General features: G+C 34.5%; 1 long non-coding RNA gene across 1 annotated transcript in view; it reads right to left on the bottom strand.

Annotated features, from left to right (window-relative positions):
* LOC134809926 (uncharacterized) overlaps positions 1-25,858 on the bottom strand; it is a 181,776-nt gene that overhangs the window by 26,751 nt on the left and 129,167 nt on the right. The window lies entirely within an intron of this gene.

Raw genomic sequence — 25,858 nt, 5'->3', positions numbered from 1 at the left:
TACTGAGAGAGAAGCTGCAGTAAGTTATTCAGAGGATCTACCTAAGATAATTGTTAAAGGTGGCTACACTGAAAAACAAAAACAAAAAACAAGCATATTTTCCATGTAGATGAAATTGCCTTATATTGCAGTAAGATGTCATCTAGGACTACTATGGCTAGAGAAGAGGAGGCAATGCCTGGCTTCAAAGCTTCAAAGGACAGGCTGGCTCTTTTTTAGGGATCAATGTAGCTGGTTATCTTAAGCTGAAGTCAATGTTCATTTATCCTTTCAAAAATCCCAGGGCACTTATGCATTATCCTAAATCTACTCTGTCTGTTCTCCATAAATAAATGAACAAAGCCTGGATGACAGCACATATGTTTATGGCACGGTTTACTGAATAATTTAAGCCCACCATTGAGACCTGCTGCTCAGGAAAAAAAAAAAAAAAAGATTTTTCTCAAAATACTAGTGGTCAGTGATAATGCCCCTCAAAACTTTGATGGAGATATGCAGGGAGATTAATGTTGCTTTTATGCGTTGTAACACAACATCCATTCTGCAGCCCATGGATCAAGGATTTATTTCAAGTCTTACTAATTAAGAAATAAATTTTGTAAGTCTACAGCTGCCATAGATAGTGATTTCTCTGACGGATCTGGACAGAGTCAATTGAAAACCATCTGGGAAGGATTTACCATTTTAGATACCATTAAGAACATTCATGATTCATGGAAGGACGTCAAATTATCAACAATAGCAGCATTTTGGAAGAGGTTGATTCCAACCTTCATAGATGACTTTGAGGGGTTTAAGACATCATTGGAGGAAGTAACTGGAGATATGATGGGAATAGCAAAAGAACCCGATTCAGAAGCTGACCTTAAGGTGTGACTGAATCACTGCAATCTTACAATAAAACTTGAAATAATAAGGAGTCACTTCTAGATAAGGAAAGAAAGTGGTTTCCTGAGTTGAAATCTACTCCTGGTGAAGACGTCGTGAACATTGTTGAAATGACAACAAAGGATTTAGAATCTTCCATAAACTTAACTTGATAAGGCTGCAGCAGAACTTGAGATGATTGACTGCAATTTAAAAATAAGTTCTGTAGGTAAAATGCTATCAAACAGCATTTCATTATACAGAAAAATTTTCGTAAAAGCAAGTCAATTAATGCAGCAAACTTCATTATTGTCTTAAGAAATTGCTACAGTCACCCAAAACTTTAACAACTACCATCCTGACCAATCAGCATTTGTAAACACTGAGGGAAGACCCTCCACCAGCAAAAAGTTTGGGATTTAATGCAGGCTTCGATGATTGTTAGCATTTTTGGCAATAAGGTATTATTATTGTTTGCACATCATTTTTTCTTTATTAGATGTAATGCAATTGCACACTTACTAGACTACAGTATAGCATAAACATAACTTTATATGCACTGGGAAACAACGACAAAAAAACTTGTGTGACTTCCTTTATTGTGATATTTGCTTTATTCTAGTGGTCTGGAACCAAACCCACAGTATCTCTGAAGTATGCCTATATCATTTAGCTGGGCCTTGAGACCCTAATAGTCGATGATCATACATGGAATCTTTCATTTGTTCATCTCCACCATTAGCTAAGATCCAGAAATTGTATTATACATCCTAGTATATATTAGCCAATTACTGGCCGTTTGATTTATTTAATCATGGTCTTATTTTCTATTTCTTAATTTCATATTATTATATAAAATGTAGAAAGTAATGTAACAATACTATAGCCACCCACACCATAGAAATAAAAATTACAAAACTGAAATATTATGTATATCTCCGTCCCCCCAGGCCACTGTATTTCAGCCTGGGAGACAGAGTGAGAGTCCTCCTTTAAGAAAACCTTACAGGTTCAGAAAAATGCAGAGATGAACAATAGTATTGTTACTGGGCTCTTTGAAAAGTCAGTGCTATTCTGAACATAGAATCTTAATACATTTTCTAAAATTCATAATTGTATTGACACCTGGAGGTACTAGATATGAATGCCCACTGAAGAAAAGGGAGAAATTGCCTTGGGGCAGAGAACTACATGGGCCATATGGTTTCTATTAACTCTTAAAGATACAGAGGAAAGAAGCAAGCTTTCGAGATCCTCTTCACTTAATTTTCAGTTTTGAGTTCTAGAGATTTTTTTGAATATTGCAATTGTGTTTTCTTTATATTTATTCTTTAAGTTTGGTGCTGGCTATAGAACAGATGACATGCAGAGAAGGGAGTTTATTCAAGTCTGATTCATAGTTCCCTCAACTACACTAACTCATTCAAGATTGATTCACTACGCCTTTATAATAATTCTAACTTCTTTATAAAGTCAATGAATGTTCTGCTTTTTTAAAAAAAACTGTGGTAAGAAAATCTTAGGGTAAAAGAATACACAAGTCAGCTGGGCACAGTGTCTCATGCCTGTAATCCCAGCACTTTGGAAGGCTGAAGTGAAGGATGACTTGAGCTAAGAAATTCAAGGTTGCAATGAACTATGATTATCTCACTCACTGCACTTCAGTCTGCGCAACAGAGTGAGACCCTGTCTCCAAAAAAGAAATATGCAATACATCTTTTCGCATATTTGTGTAGTCTTTTGAGTTTTTTATTCCTAAGGAGAGATTTGGACTATAAGCAGAAAAAAAGAAAGCCTTAGCAAAAACTTTCAAACAAAAAGCCCTGGAGGAGAGTATACAGGGTGCCCCAGAACTAATCATGCATCTGGACACACACATGTGGAACCCCAACAGGTAACCTCATAGAAAAACTAGGCCACTTTTAATATAGCCATAATTCCCAACATATTTTGTTCTTGCACCAATTTCTTGCTCTATCTCCTGTGTTTTCTTAACATCCAAGATGGTCTTATTAATCATTATTTCAAGTAAAATAAGTGTATTGAATATGACTTTTCCAATTATGTGTGTCCCTCTTGTGTTTAATCATGCTTTTGGGAATCAGTAGTGTAGAGGTTGATATGCAAAATTGTCTTTTATAAATCTTTGGTGTCAATTTTAAGGATGGAGGAACACTCTGTCTCTGCCTTGTGATTTGAAGAAATCGAGAGGGAATGAGTCGTGTGAGTGAAGGCAATAGGGCACAGATTGGGGTACACTTCCAAAATGACTGATTTTGTGATGCTCCCAGAACCCTTCCGAAGCCCACTTTGGAACACATTTCTTTCAGACTCCTACAATGCCATCATAACTACATTATTCAATAGGATGAGTCATCAGGAAAATATGCTGTAATTTAAGAATTAACTTATACTGGATCAAATCCTCATAAATATTTATAAGGAGCTTAAGTTAGGGCCCAGTAAGTAGTTGGTTGTATGTAAGTATTAATAAATTGTATAAGAAAATTAGATCTGGAGATGAAGTTGTTTGGCTTCATCTGATGGCCTGAAGCTTTTACGTTTGTCTGTTTCTGAAAAAGGGGTTTTCTTCTATCTAATATATATTAAAATGCTTAAAATAGTGTTTGGCCTTTAAGGCATACTTCACATAATGGAACACTACACATGGTAAAATATTTCATGAAGCCCATTGTTTATAGGACTTTGGGTATAATTTTTATTATTTCCTGAAATTTTTATGCATTTAAAATTTATTTTCTATAGGACAGGGAATATGTCTTGTCTTTATTTCTATATCCTAGTAGAAGTCAGGAACACAGTCACTGCTCAATAAAAGTACTCTTGGCTGGGCACAGTGGCTCACGCCTGTAATCCTGGCACTTTGGGATTACAGCACTTTGGGAGGCCGAGGCAGGTGAATCACGATGTCAGGAGATCGAGACCATCCTGGCCAACATGGTGAAACCCTGTCTCTACTAAAAATAAAAAAAATTAGCTGGGTGTGGTGGGGGCGCACCTGTAGTCCCAGCTACTCTGGAGGCTGAGGCAGGAGAATCGCTTGAACCCGGGAGGTGGAGGTTGAAGTGAGCTGAGATTGCACCACTGCACTCCAACCTGGAGACAGAGCGAGACTCAGTCTCAAAAAAAAAAAAAAAGTATTCTTGTATGTTAAAATGTGAAAGCAGATTTGAGATTCTTCAGGTAGATTCACTTCAAATTATATTTTAAAGTTTTATAATAATTGCGTATTTCTTGGACTAAATACAGAGATATTTGTAATTATTAGTTTTTCATAGGCCTCACCTTCTTTGCTGGATAATAAGTTCCTTGATCAGAAACAATGCTGTGAGGGATAATATGATGTTGTATAAAGCATTCTGTAAATCAGTGGATGTTGGTTTTGGCATTGTGGGCAGGAAAGGCAATTCTATATGCAGAATAAATATCTACACTAGTGAGAACAATGTGCAGTTCTTTCCATCGTGGAAGTAGTTCAATAAATCAGATACTACACAGATTTCATGAGCAATTCACATCACATGACTTGGTGGTTCACAATCAAGGGCTAAGTCTCTACTAAAGCCCAATAGCAAGCCAGATGCTATTTCTCAAAATAAGAATTGTTATTTATTTACAGAGGATGGTGAAGCGTTTTTCAAAATCTTCAGATTCCTTGCTACGATTCACTTTTCAATGATTCCATACTTCACTATCTACCAGACATGCGTCAAATATAATTGGATCTGTTGGTTCTTATGGTCCACTGGCAGGTCAATTTCCACTGAAGCCTAGACTTATTTCATATCTTTCTCTTGTCCAGGACCCCCCATTCAGAACTGGTGGTTTTGGACTTACTTGGTAAATGGATTGGAGTGAATGCCCGAATTAGGTATGTGTTGTTTCAAAATCCAAAGAGGACTAGTTGATATTGTGCTTCTTCGTTTATGGTAGGAAGGACATAATCCCATAATCCTTCACCCAGGATATCTCAACTTGCCCCAAATAATTGAACACCTAAGTATTTTATCAAGGTGACAAATCCTTGAAAATTTTTGGGATTTGTTTCCCACCCTTTGTTTTATATGAGCCTTATCAATTTGTCAAAAGCATTTGCTACTTTCTTTTTAAAAATTATTTCAATAGGTTTTTGAGGAATACATAGTATTTGGTTAGATGAGTAAGTTCTTTAATGGTGATTTCTGAGGTTCTGGTTCACCTATCACCAGAACAGTGTACACTGTACCAAATGTGTAGTCTTTCATCCCTCACCCCACTCCCACCCTTTCCCCTGCGTCCCCAGAGTAAATTGTATTATTCTTAGGCCTTTGCATCCTCAATTTAACTCCCACTTAAGAGTGACAACATAAGATGTTTGGTGTTCCATTTCTGAGTTACTTCACTTAGAATAACAATCTCCAATTTCATCCAGGTCGCTGCAAATGCAATTATTTTGTTCCTTTTTACGGCTGAGTAATATTCCATTATATATATATCACATTTTCTTTATCCACTCATCGATCAATGGGTATTTGCACTAGTTCCATATTTTCACAGTTGCAAATTGTGCTATAAACATGTGTGTGCAAGTATCTTTTTCGTATAATGACTTATTTTCCTCTGGGTAGATACCCAGGAGTGGGATTGCTGGATCAAATGGTAGATCTACTTTTAGTTCTTTAAGGAATCTCCACATTGTTTTCCATAGGGGTTGTACTAGTTTCATTCCCACCAGTAGTATAAAAATGTTCCCTTTTCCCTCCATCCCTGCCAAAATCTATTATTTTTTGACTTTTTGGTTATGGCCATTCTTGCAAGACTGAGATGGTATTGCATTGTGGTTTTGATTTGCATTTCCCTGATCATTAGTGATGTTGACCATTTTTTCATGTTTCTTGGCCATTTGTGTATCATCTTTTGAGAATTTTCTATTCATGTAATTTACCCACTTTTTGATTGAACTGTTTGCATTGTTCTTGCTGGTTTTTTTTTTTTTTTTTGAGTTCCTTTAAGATTCTGGACATTAGTCTTTATCAGATGTATAGATTGCAAAGATTTTTTTCCCCACTCTGTAGGTTTTCTGTTTACTCTGCTGATTATTATTATTATTTTTGCTGTGCAGAAGCTTTTTAGTTTAATGGTCCCATCTCTTTATCTTTGTTTGGTTGCATTTGCTTTTGGGTTCTTGGTCATGAAGTCTTTCCCTAATCCAATGTCTGGAAAGGTTTTTCCAATGTTATCTTCTAGAATTTTCATGGTTTCATGAAGGTCTTAGATTTAACTCTTTGATCCATCTCGAGTTGATGTTTTTATAAGATGAGAGATAAGGATCCAGTTTCATTCTTCTACTTGTGTCTTGCATCATTTGTTGAATAGGGTGTCCTTTCCCCACCTTATGTTTTTGTTTGCTTTGTCGAGGATTAGTTAACTATAAGTATTTGGCCTCACTTCAGGGTTCTCTATTCTGTTCCATTGGTCTATATGCCTATTTTTATACCAGTACCACGCTGTTTTGGTGACTATAGCCTTATAGTATTGTTTGAAGTAGAGTAGTGTAATACCTCTATATTTGTTCTTTTTGTTTAGTCTTGCTTTAACTATGCAGGCTCTTTTTTTGGTTCCATATGAATTTTAGGATGTTTTTTCTCGTTTTGTGAAAAATGATGGTGGTGTTTTGACAGGAATTACATTGAATTTGTAACATGCTTTTGGCAGTATGGTCATTTTCACAATATTGATTCTACTTATCCATAAGCACGTGATATGTTTCCATTTGTTTCTGTTGTCTATAATTTCTTTCAGCAGTGTTTTGTAGTTTTCCTTGCAGAATTCTTTCACCTCTTCAGTTAGGTATATTCTTCCTAAGTATATACTTTTTGCAGCTATCATAAAAGGGGTTGAGTTCTTGAGTTGATTCTCAGCTTGGTTGCTGTTGGTGGATAGCAGGACTACCAATTTCTATACATTAATTATGTATCCTGAAACTTTGATGAATTCACTTACCAGTAATTACTGGTAAATGAATTCATTTACAATGTTTTGGATGTGTCTTTAGGGTTTTCTAGGTATATGAACATGTCCTCAGCAAAGGCAGCAGTTTGCCTTCCTCTTTACTGATTTGGATGCCCTTTATTTCTTTCTCTTGTCTTACTCCTCTGGCTAGGATTTCCAGTACTATGTTGAATAGAAGTGGGGAAAGTGGGCATCCTTGTCTTGTTCCAGTTCTCAGGGGGAAAGCTTTCAACTTGTCCCCATTCGGTATAATATCTGCTGTGGGTTTGTCATAGATTGCTTTTATTATCTTAAAGCATGTCCCTTTTATGCCCATTTTGCTGAGGGTTTTAATCATAAAGTTTGCTGGATTTTATCAAATGCTTTTTCTGTCTCTATTGAGATAGAAATAATAATGTTTATAGATATATAGTTACTTAATAAAGTATAAAGAAATGTGGGGAAATGATTACTGTCTATTTTGAGGGAAAAGAAAGAAAAATGGGACAAAGAGGGGCTTCCTTTAAAAAGAAAACTCTTCATTGAGTTATGATTGACATACAAAAAGCTGCACAAATTTAATATATACAAGTAAATGAATTTGGAGATGAGTATGCACCTGTGAAACCAATCTATGCTATAAAACAATTCTATGCATGAAACACAATCTATGCTATAAACCAATTCATTACCTCCGAAAGTTTTCTTCTTCCCTATTTATTTATTATTATTTGCTTAACATCTATTATACTTAACATCTATCTTCTCACCCAATTTTATGTACACAATACAGTATTTTTTAACTATAGGCACTATTCAGTATAGCAGATCTCTAGGACTTATTCATCTTGTATAACCAAAACTTTGTACCCTTTGACGAATATCTCCATGTTTCTCCCTTCCCCCGTCCCTGACATCTACCATTCCACTCTTTGCTTCTTTGACTATTTCAGATTCATCATGTAAATGGTCTCCTGTAGAATTTGTCCTTCTGTGTCTGGCTTATTTCACTTAGCATAATTTTCTCCAGGTTATATAGATATCTGTTAGCTCTAGTTGGTTTATAGTTTTATTAAAGTCTTCCATTAATCGTTTTCTAACTAGTTCAATTCATTACTGATGGTGAGATGTTGAATTCTACATGTATTAATATGGAATTGTATATTTTTGGTATTCAATTTTGTCCATTGTTGCTTTGTATTTGGTATTTTGCTTACGGTATTTATGTATTAGTTGCACATAGTTTTATAATTATTACATCCTCTTAAGGAATTGATCATTTTATCATATAAAGCATCCTTCTCTGTTTCAATTATAACTTTTTATCATAATGGTTATTTTATTGGCATTAATATAGTCATTCCAGATTTTTGATAAATATTTGCATTTTGAATATTTTTTCATTTTACTGTTAACTTACTTGTCTGTGAACCTAAGGTGTGTATCTTGTAGATAGCATCTAGTTGAATCAAGCTTTTGCTGGTTTTTACTGTTTTCTATATGTCTTGTGTCTTTTCTTTTCTTCTATTACTTAATTATAGCCTTCCTTTGTGTTAAATAGATACTTTCTAGTATACCTCTTTAATTCCATTGTTATTTCTTTTAATATTTTCAAACATTTTTTAGTGGTTGTCCTTGTGATTACAATTAAAATCTTAATGTAATACTAACTTAATTTTATACAGAAATTTTGCTCATGTATCGTTCCATTCCCTATCCCTTCTTTGTGCTATTATTGTCATTCAAATGACATGTTTATACTCTGCCAGTCAACACAGATTCATAATAATTGCTTTATGCCATTGTCCTTTAAATCAGATAGAAGGAGACAAAAGTAAAGAAAAATACACTTTTACTATATTTTATATTGCCTGTGTATTTAACTTGACAAATGTTCTTTACTTCTTGTTATGCATTTAAGTTGCCTTCTAGTATTCTTTCCTCTTTGCCTAAAGGACTCCCTTAAATTTTTTTGTTTGTTTGTTTTATTTCTTTTTTTTTCTTTGTATTGCAGGTCTGATAACTATGAAGTATCTCAGTTTTCATTTATTCTGGAATAGCTTTACCTAGTTTTCACCTTTGAAGGATAGTTTTCCTGGATATAAAATTTTTGGTTGGCAGAACTTTTCTTCCAGCACTTCAAATACATTGTCTTCTTGCCTTTTGGTCTCAGTGATTTCTGACAAGAAGTTAGATATTAATCTTATTGAGGTTTTCCTACACGTGTTGAACTGTTTTTCTCTTGCTACTCTCAGTATTGACAATATTACTCCTCTCAATCTTTTGACAATTTGGCTATGATGTGTTGGTGTGACTGTCTTTGAGTTTATCCTAATTGAAATTTGTTGAATTTTCTAGATGTGTAGAATAATATTTGCCAGCACATTTTGAAACTTTTGATTATAATTTCTTCAAATATTCTTTCTACTTCTTTCTCTTTCTCCTGTCCTTTGGAGATTTTCATCAGATGTATGTTGGTGTATTGGATGTGTGCCATACATGTCTGAGGCTCTGCTCATTTTTTTCCATTCATTTTTATTTTTTATTAGTTTTAATCAGAATGGATAATCTCAGTTGGCATATTTTTAATTTCACTAATTTTCCTGCCATCTCAAATCTACTGTTGGGTTCTCCTAATACATTCTTTTTATTTTAGTTATTTTACTTTTCAGCCTCAGAATTTATATTTAATTCTTTGTTGTAATTACTATTTTTATTGATATTCTATATTTGGTGATACACAGTTTTCATATTTTAATTCTTTGAACATGTTTTCTGTTGTTGTTGTTGTTGTTCTTTAAATGTAGAAATTTTTTGTTCTCCTGAGGCACAATTTCTCCGTATTGTTTTTTTTCTTTGTGTGTTTCATATTTTCCATATGTCATAATTTTTTTGGAAAGTAAGATTTTAGAAAATACAATGCTGTAACCCAGGAAATCAGATTCTCCTACTCTCCCTTAGGTTTATTGTTGCTGCCTTTTAATTGTTTTTACTATTGTTATTGCTTCCACTGTTTTTTATTTAGTGAGTTTCCTGAACTAATCCTCTAATGTTTATTCCTCCTTAGAGTGCATCCACTGAAGTCTCTACATGGTTTGGCAAGTAGTCAGTTATTGATTGTACCAATATTTTCTTAAATGCCTGGAAACAATAAGTCTGCCGCTCTTGGCTAAGGATGTGTGCGTATGTGTGTGTAGTGTGTATGTGTGTGTCTGTGTGTGCGTGTGTGTGTGTGTGTTGGAGTATAAGCCTCAGTGCTCAAGGAGTTTAAAACTCTACTTTAGCTTTAACTCTTTGCTTATACAGAGCCTTAAGGTTACCCAGGAGTGAAAGATTGGAGACCTTTAGGCATTTTCTGACCATGCACACAACCCTGCCTATGCATGTGATTTTCCAGTTTTCCAGGTATATGTCAGAGCTTTCAATGTTATTTATGAGCATCTCATTCCCAAAATCTTCTTTTCACATTTTTGGCCAGGCTCTTGATTGCCCCACCTGGTATTGAAACTTAAGGGAAATGCCATGTTAAACAATTGCTACCGATTATTTTTGACAAATGTCCTTGCGATCTTGGAATAGAGCTTTCCTGCAAGTAAGATCAAATAGTGATGAAGCCCTGTAAGTGGGATTTTTACAGAGATCTGTAAGACAGATCACATAGTTACAAGGCTTTAAGGATACAAATTTTTGAGGAGCTCGAATCTCATTCTTCCTCCAGTGGTGGCAAAGCTGCTGATTTTCACAGCTACCATGGTGATGAGCCTACTGTTTTTTCAAGATTACTGTGAAGCCAGGGAGTGAAAGATGGGAATAGGCCAAGTTAAAAAGCTATAAATTATCCTGTTTGCACTGAGGTTCAGCAGTCTTTCTTGAGTAAATGTTCCTCTGTTTTCTTAACTCTTTGGTTAATCTCCAGAGTTTTGAAGAAGTAAATTTTGAAAAATGTTGTCGTCATTTTGATTATTTTTATTGATTAACAGATTTACAGAAGTCCTCACTTTCATACGTAGTGTTTTTAATTGCCTACCAGTTGTTCTGTGCTAATTTACTTTTCAATGTCTTGTGATAGTTGCTTTATGTATTGTTTTGTCCAGGACTTTTAATGGTAATCAGTAGAAAGGATAGAGTAGAGTATGCTCACTCTTTCTTAACAACTAGAACATCTATTGCATGTTCTTTTATTCAAATCAAAATGGAAACATTATATAACAAACTTGCTCTGTTCATAATTGATTCATAAACAACAACAAAGAACTCAAAAAGTTTATTGGTTTTTTAAAGGCCAAAAAGCCCCAATATTGTTGTAAATATGCTCATACATTGAATGTAATGTATTAGAATACTATTTCCTCTGTATCATCCTTCATGTTTTGTACCATATATTCTTTTCAAAGTTAAATATCCAATTTTTTTAGCTCAGAAAAATATTTTGATTTGGTTAGTATAAAAAATGTGGAATAAGTTATATATATCTAACAAAATTAAAACTTTGGTTGATAGTACCAAAGCCTCACATTAGACAGTGCTTGAAGGATACTTATTATTACTCTACTTCTGCTTGTTATTAAGCAAAGAGTGTTTTAGTACAAAAGTTGTTAAATGATCTTAAATAATCTATCTTCACAACTTTATTTACTTTGTAAGTTATGATAGAGTTTTCTACAAGTATGTATGCTATGTTGGCCATATTGTCTAGGTCTGGAGTGATATGCTAGACCTTATTTAGAGGTGTCAGGATGGTAAATTATAATAATGTGTAATAATGTATTAGGAAGCCTTCAGTTTCAGATAAAAGTGTTCAGGGACTTCAGAAATATTGGTGTACATGCCGGAATATCTCTGGCATCCCCAAAGTAACCCACTATAATGGCAAGGAAAATATATACAAGCAGGTATACATTACTTAATACGAATCTTAATATTCACTTATGTTTGAATAAAATCTGCATTTCACTAACTGAACAGATGGTAATTAATCAAATATAACACTATTTATGAAGACTAGATCTTAGCCAGAATTTCACATCCATTGTTTTATTTATCCTTTGCAATAACCACTTTGAGTAAAGATTTCTTATATAAAAGCTTTGGAATCCAAGGTACAAAAAGCATAAAAGTAGATTACAATGATAGTGAAGCTACCATAGAGTACACATTTTATAATTCGATGCAAGATGTTAATGTCTCCATATTTTAATATTCTGACAAAATTTTAATGTTTCAAAGACAAACAATATTTTACTTAATTCAAATACTCTGACGATTATGAAGATGGTAACAGATTGCTATCAATAACATTCTGGAAATATTATTCTGATCCATAGGCAAAATTGCTTGTTCTGAGAGAGAGGAAAAATAGAATTTATAGGGGTGGCTATTTCTACATTATCATTTGGCTCACTTCTTCTCTTGTATTACAGATTATATAATCTCTACTTTAAAAAACATACATTGTTATTATATTGTTTTCATTACTATTCAATTAAAATACTGCAAACTTGAGAATACTGGGAATGCTGTGTCTTTATAATAGAATTGGAATTTATATATTGAAACAAGTTGAAACTTCCTGTATCCAAATTTTATGATAAAGAATTAAACTATAATCAAGAGTTATGAAAACTTAAAATATATAGCAAGTTAAAGTATTTTGGCCTGAATTATCAAAAAAAATCTGTTTTTATTGTGCATTTAGAAAAATACAAACTTAATCTTAACATTTGTAACCATAGTGAAATCTTAAAAAGTATTTCTTGGAATGCTTCTTTTGTTTTTTATTATACCTTTGGGTTCCATTTTAGAGCTTGGGTGCTTTAATTGTCATCCCTTAGCAGTCAAGAAAGTAAATTAAAGGAACTTTAGGTAAAAGAAGTGATAGATCTTCCATGCTATTTGATAGACTTCAAAGGTAGAGAGCTGTATTTTATTCCCTGTGATTTTCTTTAGGCTTTAGGAGCCAGCAAATATCATCAGAGAACAAACATCTAGTTCAAAACTGAGAAGAAGAAGAAGAAAAAATATTTCACTATCATATAAACAGTCTTGAAGTTATCCTTGAGGGAGGAGGTAAATTTTGAAAGGGATACTAAAAGGTCTCAGCACATAAAAACAGCTCTATATCCTTGAGGAATCGCCACACTGTCTTCCACATGGTTGAACTAATTTACACTCACACCAACAGTGTAAAGGCGTTCCTATTCCTCTACAGCCTCACCAGCATCTATTGTTTCCTGATTCTGCACATGTATCCCAAACTTAAAGTAAAATTAACAAAATTTTTAATAGCTCTATATGAAACAAAATATTTTAATTCTACAGAACTGTTTGAGATTATAAGAACACAATATTTGCAGACAGACCTGAGATAAAAATCATTCTATTTTCTGTAGCTATCAATTGAATAATTGTGCAAATGAGAAACAGTGCCTAACCTCAAGGAACTCACAAACCAGTAGCTGAGTGAAGACAAACATAGTTAACTCTAGTTTTAGACACTCCTTTTAGCACAGAAGGGTGCTCTCTGCTGAACAGTGGGAAGTAAATTGAGGAACTCTCAGTCTCACATATCTGAGGCCTCTTCTTCACCACTGCCAGGCTAGCATTCTCATTGCTGCTACCAACAACCAGTTGTTTTTAGTAATTCAGGGACATTCATCTCTTCAAGGATTTTGGTAGGATGATTGACAATAGAAACTGGCTGTTCTACAAATGTTTCTTGCCCCTCCAGTATGACTAAACCAAATATACAGCTGACAATAATAGAGGTAGGAAAAGTTCTTAAAAGTTAGTCGTGGGGATCTAAAAACACCCAGACATAACTGAAGATATAAAGATATGAATTGGGATTATTAAATGCATTTTCTACTTACAATATTTTCAACTTATGATGGGTTTAATGAGTGGCCCTATCGTAAGTCAAGGATCATTTGTACTTAACAAGTGGTATGACATAAGTACTGAAAAATCAGAATGGAGTGTGGAATTATTATGGCCACTCCTCACAAACTGCCAGCAGGGCCATAGCAGACAGTATTGGTGGCATATCAGTCCTGGTCTTCTGGAGATGTCTGTGAGTTCCCAAAGGCTCACATCTTGATAGGCAGATCTTGCTCCAATTTTCTGCTTCTATACAATGACTATGTCGTTTTATATAAGCATTTAGAGGTACTTAAATTCTGTACACGAATCCGTCTCATTTACCCAATGGATAGGGTACTGAAAAGTAGAAGATAGTACAAAAATACCTATGTAAAAAAGAAAATTTTCTTATAAAAAAGTAAAAGGAGAAGACAAGCCTCAGAGGACTGAAGGAGAAGTCTATCTTATTGACACTAATGTGAACATCGAATATTTTATGGAAAAATGTGTTTAGTAAAATTTTTAATTACCACCAATGTCCACTGAGTCAATTATGATATTTTCCCAATATTATTAGCTATGATGTCTCCCTCACTGCAGAAAGAATTTTTGCAGATAAAGCTTAGTCACCATTGGTGATGCTTCAGTTTCAATCCTCCTTTAATTTTCTTGGTAATGTCAAAAATTTTCTGAGTCTTATTAAGGCAAAGCATTCTACAAACAGTGATTTGGTTCATTTTAAATGACAAATTAATAAATTAATAAATGAAATAAGAGCAGAGGAAATATTCAAAGATCGAGTGCTACTTTGCTTGAAATGTCTACCACTGTCAAATGATTATTTATTGCATAAATGTGAACAAGTCTCCCAAATTCTCTATATTCTTGAAGATCTTGCCTGAGCAAATTATATGGGTCTTTAAGAATAGTGTTATAGATTAATATATTACCACCTTAAAAATGTTTTTGACAGTACATTACAAGCTCTATAACTAATTTTGAACTGAAAACTGAGGCATTTAGCCAAATGGTTTGGGTTAAAATAAAATATAGTTTTTAAACTAAAAGTGTTCCCAGGTTTCTGACACTTTGAGCTAGATTTTTTAAAAATTTTCTGAAGCCTAAAAATATTGCTTATTTTTTCAAACTTTAATTTCTGTACTGGATATGTTTTCACAACTAATGAGAGACTGTAAAATTTTTTGATTAACTAGAAATGGCTTATAAAAGCTGTCTCTCTATATAATTCTGGTCAACAGAAATCTGTATTTAAAAGATTTATTAAACTTGACCAAGTAGTTAGTATTTTGCTTGCTGGAAAGTAATTCAAAACTTCTTTACATGAATTAGGCTATTTTAAATGATTTCTTTCTAAATGCAACTTTTATCAGAAAAAGCAATTACACAATTTTAAAAAATGTACTGGCAAGGCAATTTAAGTATAATAAGGAGAAAGTGGGCACTATAAGAAATACATGCAGGATATATAGGACCCACATTTCTAAGAATTTCTAATTTCTGTATTGTTATGTTTTCTATGTAACCATTAGGGGAAATTCATGATATAGGGTATGCTGTAGAGTGGTTTTTGTAGTACAAAGCAAACACCTTGGTGCACAATTGAAAATGGTTGAGTGAAGTCATGGGAAATTAGGGGATTACTGCTTCTATGATTTCACCTTTCATATTGACAACGCAGCAGGCTATACTAACAGGAATAGAATTATGCAAGGCCCTGGCACCAACACTTATTAGGCAAGCAAAGTGGGGAACATCAAGCTTAATAAGAACAAACAAATATTTAGCTTTCTGAATGAAGGCATTTTGACACAACTTTGCAATTACAGAGTGCTAAGAGTGGACACTTAGTCTCTTCCTTTCAATTTGAGACTTTACAGTAGTTCCTGGTCATATTTCTTGGAAAATTTTCATTTTCTTCTTTCTTGCTTTATTTTTTAAAGACAATTTTTTAAAGTTAGGGCCCCAAACAAAACATTTGGGGGGTAATATTGGACTGGTGAAACATTTCCCTCTCATATGTTTCGAAAATGAAAATGTATGAAAGTCATCTAGAGAATGGATTTCATCTAGGGAGTCTTGTTTGGAAAGTATCTGATTCTTCATGTATCACCATCACATGTTCATTCTACTGTGCCCACTAGATCAAGTCTAGCAGAATAAGCACTTTCACATAAATGAGCTCAACAAGCAAAACTGCAGGTATAAGAACAATTTCTGTACTGAATTTGCACTTCACAAGGAAGTTGAGAATGAACACGTAATGAGCAAAAATATTTGTTGATGCTTAATACCTTCAGCAGGTTTTTGTCTTTGTTTTTTTCCTGTGGTCAGTGATGTGACACCAATCAAAAATGCAAACTGCTGAAAAAATATCAACATTTACTTTAACATGTAGTACTTATATCAATATCGTGATGGACAAGGGTTCATTTTCTGCATTCTCATATCATTCTGTAAAGTATGATGTCTACTTTTTCTTTTAAAAAAAGTGGCTGTTCTAAACTGAATGTGGTCATAAGTATATTCATATTGTAAAATGAGTTGACTCCATAAACAAAAAAAGAATTTCAAAACTTTTAAATATACCAGTTTTATATTATTATCAGGTGCTTCCAATGGAGAAAATTAGTTAATGCCAGTAATTGATGCTTCAATCCAAGTTACTAAATCAAAGCTTTGAAAATGTGAATGGCATATTCAGTTGAGTTATGGATTCAACATTAAGTATTGAATTTTATTTGCAGCAAGAATAAAAGTACAGATTTCCTAGGAGTGCAGCTTCATAGCACAAACAATATTCTTGCTGACTTAAGAAAATGTTGGACTAGAAATGCCCTTGAAATGGTGATGTACATATAACTCATAATTTTGTCCATTAAAAATTGCATAGTCTACCAGTCTAACTATGTAAGCTAGTTATTAAATTGTAGAACTATTTTTATATATTCACAACTATAGTAAGTAAATTACAAAATGTATGTGATTAACTGCTATGAATTTGAAAAAAAACCTATGTCACTGCTGTAAAATGTTTTCTTTACTACTTATCAATCAAATTTTGGAAGTGATTTTGCCTTCTAATTATTGAAAGTAATATTTTCAGAAAAGAAAATCATTAAAATGTGTTACTACAAAATGTGAGAAAAGAGATGAATACATTAATGAGAAATTAAGCAGTTTACAATTTTAATTTTGAAATATTATTGTAACTTGGAATATCTCCTATTGTGGGAAGAATCTTTTGATAGTTTTCCGTTTTGTATTGGTTAGGTTTATATTTCACACTGGGAAGGAAAGTAAGTGAATAGGATTCTAATTTTTAGCATCTATATTTGAATAAACATTAACATTATAAATAAATAAAATGTATTTTATAAATTTTGCTTCATACAAAGAATCATTAATGAGATATACTCAGAATGAAAGCAAAAAAAGATGACCTTAAATATTTACACATTTTAATACAAAAAAATCCTTTTAATATTATGGGCTGAGAGTTTATCAGATGCCTCAACTTCTGTTGTGAGATTGTGCTTAATTTAAAATATTATGACATACAGAAAAAGAGTCAACTTAAGGCAATGACTTAAAACTTATTAACCATAAAATACTACTTTGGAGAATATTACATAGAACTTTATTAAAATATTAAAATAGACCAGATTTGAAGAAATACATTTCCCAATAAATATCATTCAGGACATAGGCAAGGGCAAAGACTTCATGACTAAAACACCAAAAGCAATGGCAACAAAAGCCAAAATTGGCAAATGGGATCTAATTAAACTAAAGAGCTTCTGCACAGCAAAAGAAACTACCATCAGAGTGAACAGGAAACCTACAGAATGGGAGAAAATTTTTGCAATCTATCCATCTGACAAAGGACTAATATCCAGAATCTACAAAGAACTTAAACAAATTTACAAGAAAAAAATAAACAAAGCCATCAAAAAGTGGGTGAAAATATACACAGACACTTCCCAAAAAAAGACTTTCATGCAGCCAACAAACATATGAAAAAAAGCTCATCATCACTGGTCATTACAGAAATGCAAATCAAAACCATGATGAGATACCATCTCATGCCAGTTAGAATGGTGATTGTTAAAAAGTCAGGAAACAACAGATGCTGGAGAGGATGTGGAGAAATAGGAACACTTTTAAACTGTTGGTGGAAGTGTAAATTAGTTCAACCATTGTGGAAGATGGTGTGGCAATTCCTCGAGGATCTAGAACTAGAAATACCATTTGACCCAGGAATTCCATTACTGGGTGTATACCCAAAGGATTATAAATCATTCTACTATAAAGACTCATTCACCATACGTTTATTGTGGCACTCTTCACAATAGTAAAGACTTGGAACCAACCCAAATGCCCATCAATGATAGACTGGATAAAGAAAATGTGGCACATACACACTACAGAATGCTATGCAGCCATAAAAAAGGATGAGTTCATGTCCTTTGCAGGGACATGGATGAAGCTGGAAGCCATCATTCTCAGCAAACTAACACAAGAACAGAAAACCAAATACCACATGTTCTCACTCACAAGTGGGAATTGAACAATGAGAACACATGGACACAGGGAGGGGAATATCACACACCGGGGCCTGTTGGGGGATGGGAGGCTAGGGAAGGGATAGCATTAGGAGAAATACCTAATGTAGATGATAGGTTGATCGATTCAGCAAACCACCATGTCACGTGTATACCTATGTAGCAAACCTGCACATTCTGCACATGTACCCAAGAACTTAAAGTCTAATAATAAAAAAATACAAATCTCACTCAATTGTTATTTAACAGGAAAGACAAAATAGGTACCGAGACCAGCTCAGTCGGGGAGACCCTAACCCAGCAGCACTAGAGGAATGACAGACACACATACAGAAATATAGAGGTGTGAAGTGGGAAATCAGGGGTCTCACAGCCTTCAGAGCTGAGATCCCCGAACAGAGATTTACCCACGTATTTATTAACAGCAAGCCAGTCATTAGCATTGTTTCTATAGATATTCGATTAACTAAAAGTATCCTTTATGGGAAACAAAGGGATGGGCCAAAATAGAGGAGTGGGTCCAGCTAATTATCTGCAGCAGGAACATGCCATTAAGGCACAGATCACTCATGCTATTGTTTGTGGTTTAAGAATGCCTTTAAGCGGTTTTCCGCCCTGGGTGGGCCAGGTGTTCCTTGCCCTCATTCTGGTAAACTCACAACCTTCCAGTGTGGGCGTCAGGGCCATCTTGAACATGCCACAGTGCTGCAGAGATTTTGTTTATGGCCAGTTTTGGGGCCAGTTTATGGCCAGATTTTGGGGGGCCTGTTCCCAACAATAGGAATTTCTTAAGCCTTTAGAGTCTCAAATGGTTGTTTACCATACAGAACTCTCTTGGAAAATAATGTTGGATGAAGTAGTCCAATAATAAAGATAAATCCAGAATTCTTCAAGACATATGGGTATGCCAAATATACCAGCTGTTTGGTTCCCAGCACCATTCTACCTTAAAATCATCAAATGGAATGTTTTGTCTTGACTTAACCCTGATTGAAACCAAGGTTTGCAAAGAAGACAATATATACATCAAGAAGATTTAAGGATTATGAAAAAATGTTAACATTACAGTATTATTTTTATGTAAATCTACCTATTTCTATATTTCTTATGGGTATACACCCAGGTTAACATTCACAAGTTTCTAGAGAGAAGAAACTGGTCCTGACATTAAAATATACTAACAATATTAAGTTCCCTTTCCCCAAATACTTCGGTTTATTAGTCCTGATGAAGAATGGGTCAATCGAAAAGGGTGCCAAGTTGGTTATTTTCATTGCTTAAATGTCAGTGCATTTTACTTCCTTTTATTAGTTGAAGCCCCATTGTGCTGATTCACATTTATCCTGTGGTCAAGTGTGACCATTTCTAAATCTGTCCTAAAATATTTGTAAAAAAGCAAACTGGTCCACCGGGTATTTGTGGTCTATATATTTCTTTCATGTGATTTGTTGAACTTAATCCTGTTTATATTTGCTCCTTTCTCTAGCATGTATTCATGTAGAAATGTTAGATCCAAGCAACTATAACTCTTATGGTCCACCCAACAGAAATAGCAATGTCAAATAGCTAGTTAGAGATAGCCGAATTATTTGCCAAACACATTCAGTAACAATGAATATCGTGCAAGAGATTAACTGGCATATTTGTCAAAATAAGCCTCTTAATAGAAATAAATTTTATCAAAAAGTGGTTCAAGTATAAAATTATATCACAGAGTTTTAAATATAAGGAATATTTCTGTATAATCCTGGTTTCTATACTACTTAATTATTCTAAGAATTATAGGTCAGTGATTATAATAAATAAATGTATTATATTCCTCTTTCAACATTGCTCACTAAATACGTACAGAATTTGAAGGTATTGTGGACAAATAAGTGGAGGAAGCAGAAAAGCCAAAATTGCAAAAGATAAATACTAGAAATTAGAAAAAGAATCATTTGTTCCATGATAAACATCAGTTCCCCAAATAGCAAATGCTTCCCATGAAATATAGCAAATGGAAACTGAGTAATCTCATCTAACATTAAGGTGGTCTTATGACTTGATCAATAACAAAAGGTCTCAACTGCCTTCTTTTTTCTCCCCTGAAGTTTGCCCCCATACTAGTAACTTGAAATTCCCATCATTAATTTTTTTTTCTAGGGTGGCTATAGAGGGTATTTATCCAGAATTTTACTGTCTTACTGCCCACAAGACAGCCTGTTTTTTCTGGGTCAGTGCTGTAGGACTCTCTGTAGATCTGAGACAGTGACAGTTAAAGAAGTTAAAGGTTGTATGGAAGAGGTTCTGAACGAAAGACCATCCTCAGCGTTTTTGGTTGGCCCATGTCAGCTCTGTCAGTAGCTATCTTGTTAGCAAACCAACCCTGAACCATAAAATGCATAATATTTAGTTTAATTTGCTTTGAGGCTCTACTTAGAAGTATTTCACAGAGTGAAATAAGACATTCCTTGGGCTATTTTAAAACATGACATAAACAGACTTATTGTTAGACTCATCAGCCATTATTGTTACAGATAGCTATTACCTAAAAATAAACACATAAACAAATAAAATTTGCATCTTCAATACTTTCATCTTTCTGCACATATACACGCTTACAATGGCAAGCATGAATGTTCCCCCCCACAGGGAAATGCTGTTGTATATTCTTTCAGAGAAGCAGACACTGCTTTTCCCATTCCTAGTGTGAGTTGCTTTGAACATCATTTCCAATGAATGTGCCAATTTGGGAAATAGCGTGAGCCAAGGCTTCCTGATTTCAAAGCCATCTTGCATGGCTGCAAATATTTCATTTCTGGTTTTTGCACGCAGATCAAAATGATGAAAGCTGACTTGTTCTCTCATGATCTAGAGAAGTCTTAGTTTTTGGTCAAGAATCACTGACAACTTTACCATGCGTTTTCTTTAATGTTGTGTTTTCACTCCCTCCCTCACTCACTCACTTGGGGAGCTTGAATTTACTATTTAGCCATCACTGTATTTATCTAGGTCTGCTCAGCTGGAGGCTTTGGAGATCAGAAGCTGTGGTATAAGGATTAGGGCACTGGCAAGGACTATTTTGGGCTGGAGTTCAGGGCAAGTCTCCAGCCTCAGCAAAAAGTTCAAACCAGAAAACCAAGGCAAAAGCACAGTCATAAGAATTGGGCAATTGTTATGCAGAAATGAAGCTACTTAAGAAAAAGCTGCAGCCCAAGTATATGGGAGACATAGATTTACACTAATAAAAACTTGTCCCCTGATGTGGTCTGAGCCTGCTTATACCTGAGTGCATGAAATCATAGTGCTAATCGTGGCCTTTATTCAGTCCTGCGTGACTATTGGCCCTCATGGAAGCTCTGGGCTTCCAGAATTACTTAGTGTTTTTAACAATTTGGATATCAAGTACATAGTTCCCTTTACTAAAAAAGACTAGGAGTCATATTCCCTTAAATATGTGAAAGATCACTGAGGCTTCTTTAGGAATGCAACTGTAATTCAACTAGGAATAAATAAATATCTAAGTAATTTAGGCCACCCTTTTATCTCTCTGAAAAAAGAAATATGTGATTTTGGAGGAAATCCACTCCTCTGGAGTGAATTCTGTCAATTAAGTGAAGCGTCACTTTTTATTTGTATTTTGCCCTTTTATATAGATTTTACGGTTTTTTAAAATAAGATAACATTGTTCCCTTACTAAATTCCTGTTCTCGACCCTTCTGCTCTTCCTTATACACTCTTCATTAGGAAATTCAGAGACCACAATTCTTCCCCACCAGGCAAACAATGGCTAAATTTCTCTAATCCTGACCTCTCTCCCAAGCTCCAATTACGTAGTGTTTCACCAGCCTCTGTGATCTCATACCTCAAGCTGCCTCACAATGGCAGCTTATAATTAACTTATTTTTGACAAGCTTATTATGCAAACAAATGAGCACATTTTTAATTTTTCATAATCATATGACTTTTTATTGCAATGTTGAAATGGGTCTTCCCATGAAAATTTATTCTTTCCTTGGTCATCTGCATGAAATTACCATATGGATAAACGAGGCAGACAATCATTTGTACTGCTCAAAATTTCCCCTTAAGTTTGAATGTAGTTGTCTCTATCATGTTGATTGATTGGATTGGATTCTTTCTTTAAATTATATTTATTACTTAACATAATAATTCAATTGTTTTGGCAACATGTAAATAAGAGTCAAATGTGCAAAACCAATAAATCAATCAATCAATTCACTGCCTGAACCATTTATCCTATCCATTTACTTTTAAACTGGCAGTAAACTGGCAGTAGGGAAGATAAACAGCCTTTAAACAGCAAACTACAAAGGAAAGAAAAAAGATTCCTACTCTTGTTGTTCCTTAGAGTCTTTAGAATTGGAAGAAAGATAGTAGATACTTTAAAAATGATTACAGATATGGCCGGGCACGGTGGCTTAAGTGTGTAATCCCAGCATTTTAGGAGGCCGAGGCAGACGCATCACCTGAGGTCGGGAGTTCGAGACCAGCCTGACTAACATGGAGAAACCCCATCTCTACTAAAAATACAAAATTAGCCAGGCATGGTGGCGCATGCCTGTAATCCCAGCTACTCGGGAGGCTGAGGCAGGAGAATTGCTTGAACCCAGGAGGCAGAGGTTGTGGTGAGCAAAGATTGCGCCATTGCACTCCAGCCTGGGCAACAAGAGTGAAAATCCATCTCAAAAAAAAATAATAATAATTACAGATACATAAATATATGTTTTTTGTTGTTGTTATTTTTCGTTTTTTGTGTCCCAGTGCATGAGACACTGGTGACTCTATCTCAGGAATTCTTAACCTTTGGCACTCTTGACATTTTGGTCTGAATAATTTCTCGCTGTGGTGAGCTGTGCATTGCAGGATGTTTAGCAACATCCTTGTTGGCCCTACCCACCAGCTTCCAACAACACTCCCAAATTGTGATGATCAAAAATGTCTCCAGATTTTGCCAAATATCCTCCAAGGGGCGAATTGTTTCCGGTTGAAAAACTGCTGTATATGAATGCAGGTGATAGGAAATACCATGATTTGAAGCCCTTGCTAAGGCAAATGGTTTGCCACTTGACTGCACATTAGAATCACGTGAGGTACTTTAAAAAACTCAGTACCTCCAGTGATTTCACTTCCATAGATTTTCATGATTACTCTGTGTTGGAGCCTGGAAGTAAGTATCAGGTATTTTAAAATGCTCTCTGAGTTTAACAGGTAGCCTCAGTTGAAAACCCTAGCTAGGAAAAGAAGTTGCTACCCGGAACATGAGACCTCAGACTGATTAAGATAATTATTCCTGTACTCTGCAATCACAGGCATTTTGAAGCATTATATTTACAGCACATGTTTCACTTTCATGGATTTATGCACTGAGTTTCTTATGTCAAAACAAAATAAATCTCTGAAATCTATAAAAGTCTCCAAAACATCAGACTTTTAGTATATTCTGCATGGAAGAATGTCTCAAATTAAATTTAGTGATGCATTATGTATTAAGTAAAATTGTCTGCGTGGAATAAAACTTTCTTTCCTACGTGTTCAGAGCCTCACTTTATCTGGTGTTAAGGCAGGTGTTAAGCCAACTCCCTAATGCTTGTTTAAAGGGATTATTGGGTAGAAGGACAACACATTTGAATATAATGAAATTGACAATTTATTTCTTGTCAAACTGCAGCTTGTTCTAAAAGAACCCAAATTCATTTACCTAACAGATACTGAAACCATTGTTTAAAAAGCTATAAAGAGAAATAAACACAAATCCAAAAGTCTAATTTATAACTAGATATTTTTAAAAGTAATAATGGAAAAGCAATGTGGTTTGTGAATTCAGTCAATTCACTTGTGGAATCCATTTCTCCATTTTACTGGATCAAAATTTGACCCCTCCCTATTTTTTACTTCCAAATGATCCTAAATTTTGGAACATCCATGTACAGTATTAGTTGATACTTTTCTTCGTAATAGATTTTCAGCTTCTGCTCTAAATTTCCCCTGAAGTTTTGTTGTTCATATTGCTTTTTATCTGAACTGCCAAACAAAATTTACAAAAAGCTAAAAGCCTCAAACCACTGTAAATTTAGAAAGAGAAATATCAAAATATAGTGACATTTTCTGGAATAATAATAATTATTATTATTGTAGATTTCCTTAACTATAACACATTTTCAATAAAATTATATTATTTTATTTAATAAGTGTATTTAATAAAATTTTATTTTAATAAAAAATAAAATTATAAAAATTGTTTAATAAAATAAAAATAACTATTTTTATTACACTTAAATACACCTATTTATCTTATTAATAAAATAAAATTGTATTATTTTATTAAATAAAGTAAGTGTATTTAATAAAAACGTTTGTATTAAATGAGGGCTATTTAATTTAAAAAGTGTATTTTACAGTGAAATATATACTTAAAAAACTTCTAGTATTATTTTATGTATATAATCTTAAAATGAATGATGGGAATGCCCAGCCCAGACTTAAAAACACCAATGTGTAGTGCTTTAGACAATTTTACTTGTAGGGAAAAGAAAGAGAGATCAGACTGTTACTGTGTCTATATAGAAAGGGAAGACATAAGAGACTCCATTTTGAAAAATACCTGTACTTTAAAGAATTGCTTTGCTGAGATGTTGTTAATTTGTAGCTTTGCCCCAACCACTTTGACCCAGACACTTTGACCTAACCTGGAGCTCACAGAAACACGTGTTGTATGAAATCAAGGTTTAAGGGATCTAGGGCTGTGCAGGATGTGCCTTGTTAACAAAAAATGTTTACAGGCAGTATACTTGGTAAAGGTCATCACCATTCTCTAGTCTCAATAAACCAGGGGCACAATGCACTGCAGAAAGCTGCAGGGACCTCTGCCCTTGAAAGCGGGGTATTGTCCAAGGTTTCTCCCCATGTGATAGTCTGAGGTATGGCCTCGTGGGATGAGAAAGACCTGACCGTCCCCCAGCCCGACACCCGTAAAGGGTCTGCGCTGAGGTGGATTAGTAAAAGAGGAAAGCTTCTTGCTGTTGAGATAGAGGAAGGCCACTGTCTCCTGCCTGCCCCTGGGAACTGAATGTCTTGGTATAAAACGCGATTGTACATTTGTTCAACTCTGAGATAGGAGAAAAACCGCCGTATGGTAGGAGGCGAGACATGTTTGCAGCAATGCTGCCTTGTTATTCTTTATTCCACTGAGATGTTTGGGTGGAAAGAAACATAAATCTGGCCTACGTGCATGTCCAGGCATAGTATCTTCCCTTGAACTTAATTATGACTTAGATTCTTTTGCTCACATGTTTTTTGCTGACCTTCTCCTTATTATCACCCTGCTCTCCTACTACATTCCTTTTTGCTGAAATAATGAAAATAATAATCAATAAAAACTGAGGGAATTCAGAGACCGGTGCTGGTGCAGGTCCTTGGTATGCTGAGCACCGGTCCCCTGGGCCCACTATTGTTTCTCTACACTTTGTCTCTGTGTCTTATTTCTTTTCTCAGTCTCTTGTCCCACCCGACTAGAAATACCCACAGGTGTGGAGGGGCAGGCCACACCTTCATTA

Source organism: Pan troglodytes, chromosome 3 (assembly GCF_028858775.2).
Source record: "Pan troglodytes isolate AG18354 chromosome 3, NHGRI_mPanTro3-v2.0_pri, whole genome shotgun sequence".
In the NCBI taxonomy this organism is placed as follows: Eukaryota; Metazoa; Chordata; class Mammalia; order Primates; family Hominidae; genus Pan; species Pan troglodytes.
The sequence above is the reverse complement of the archived record's forward strand: the minus strand, read 5'-3'. Positions and strand labels throughout refer to the sequence as shown.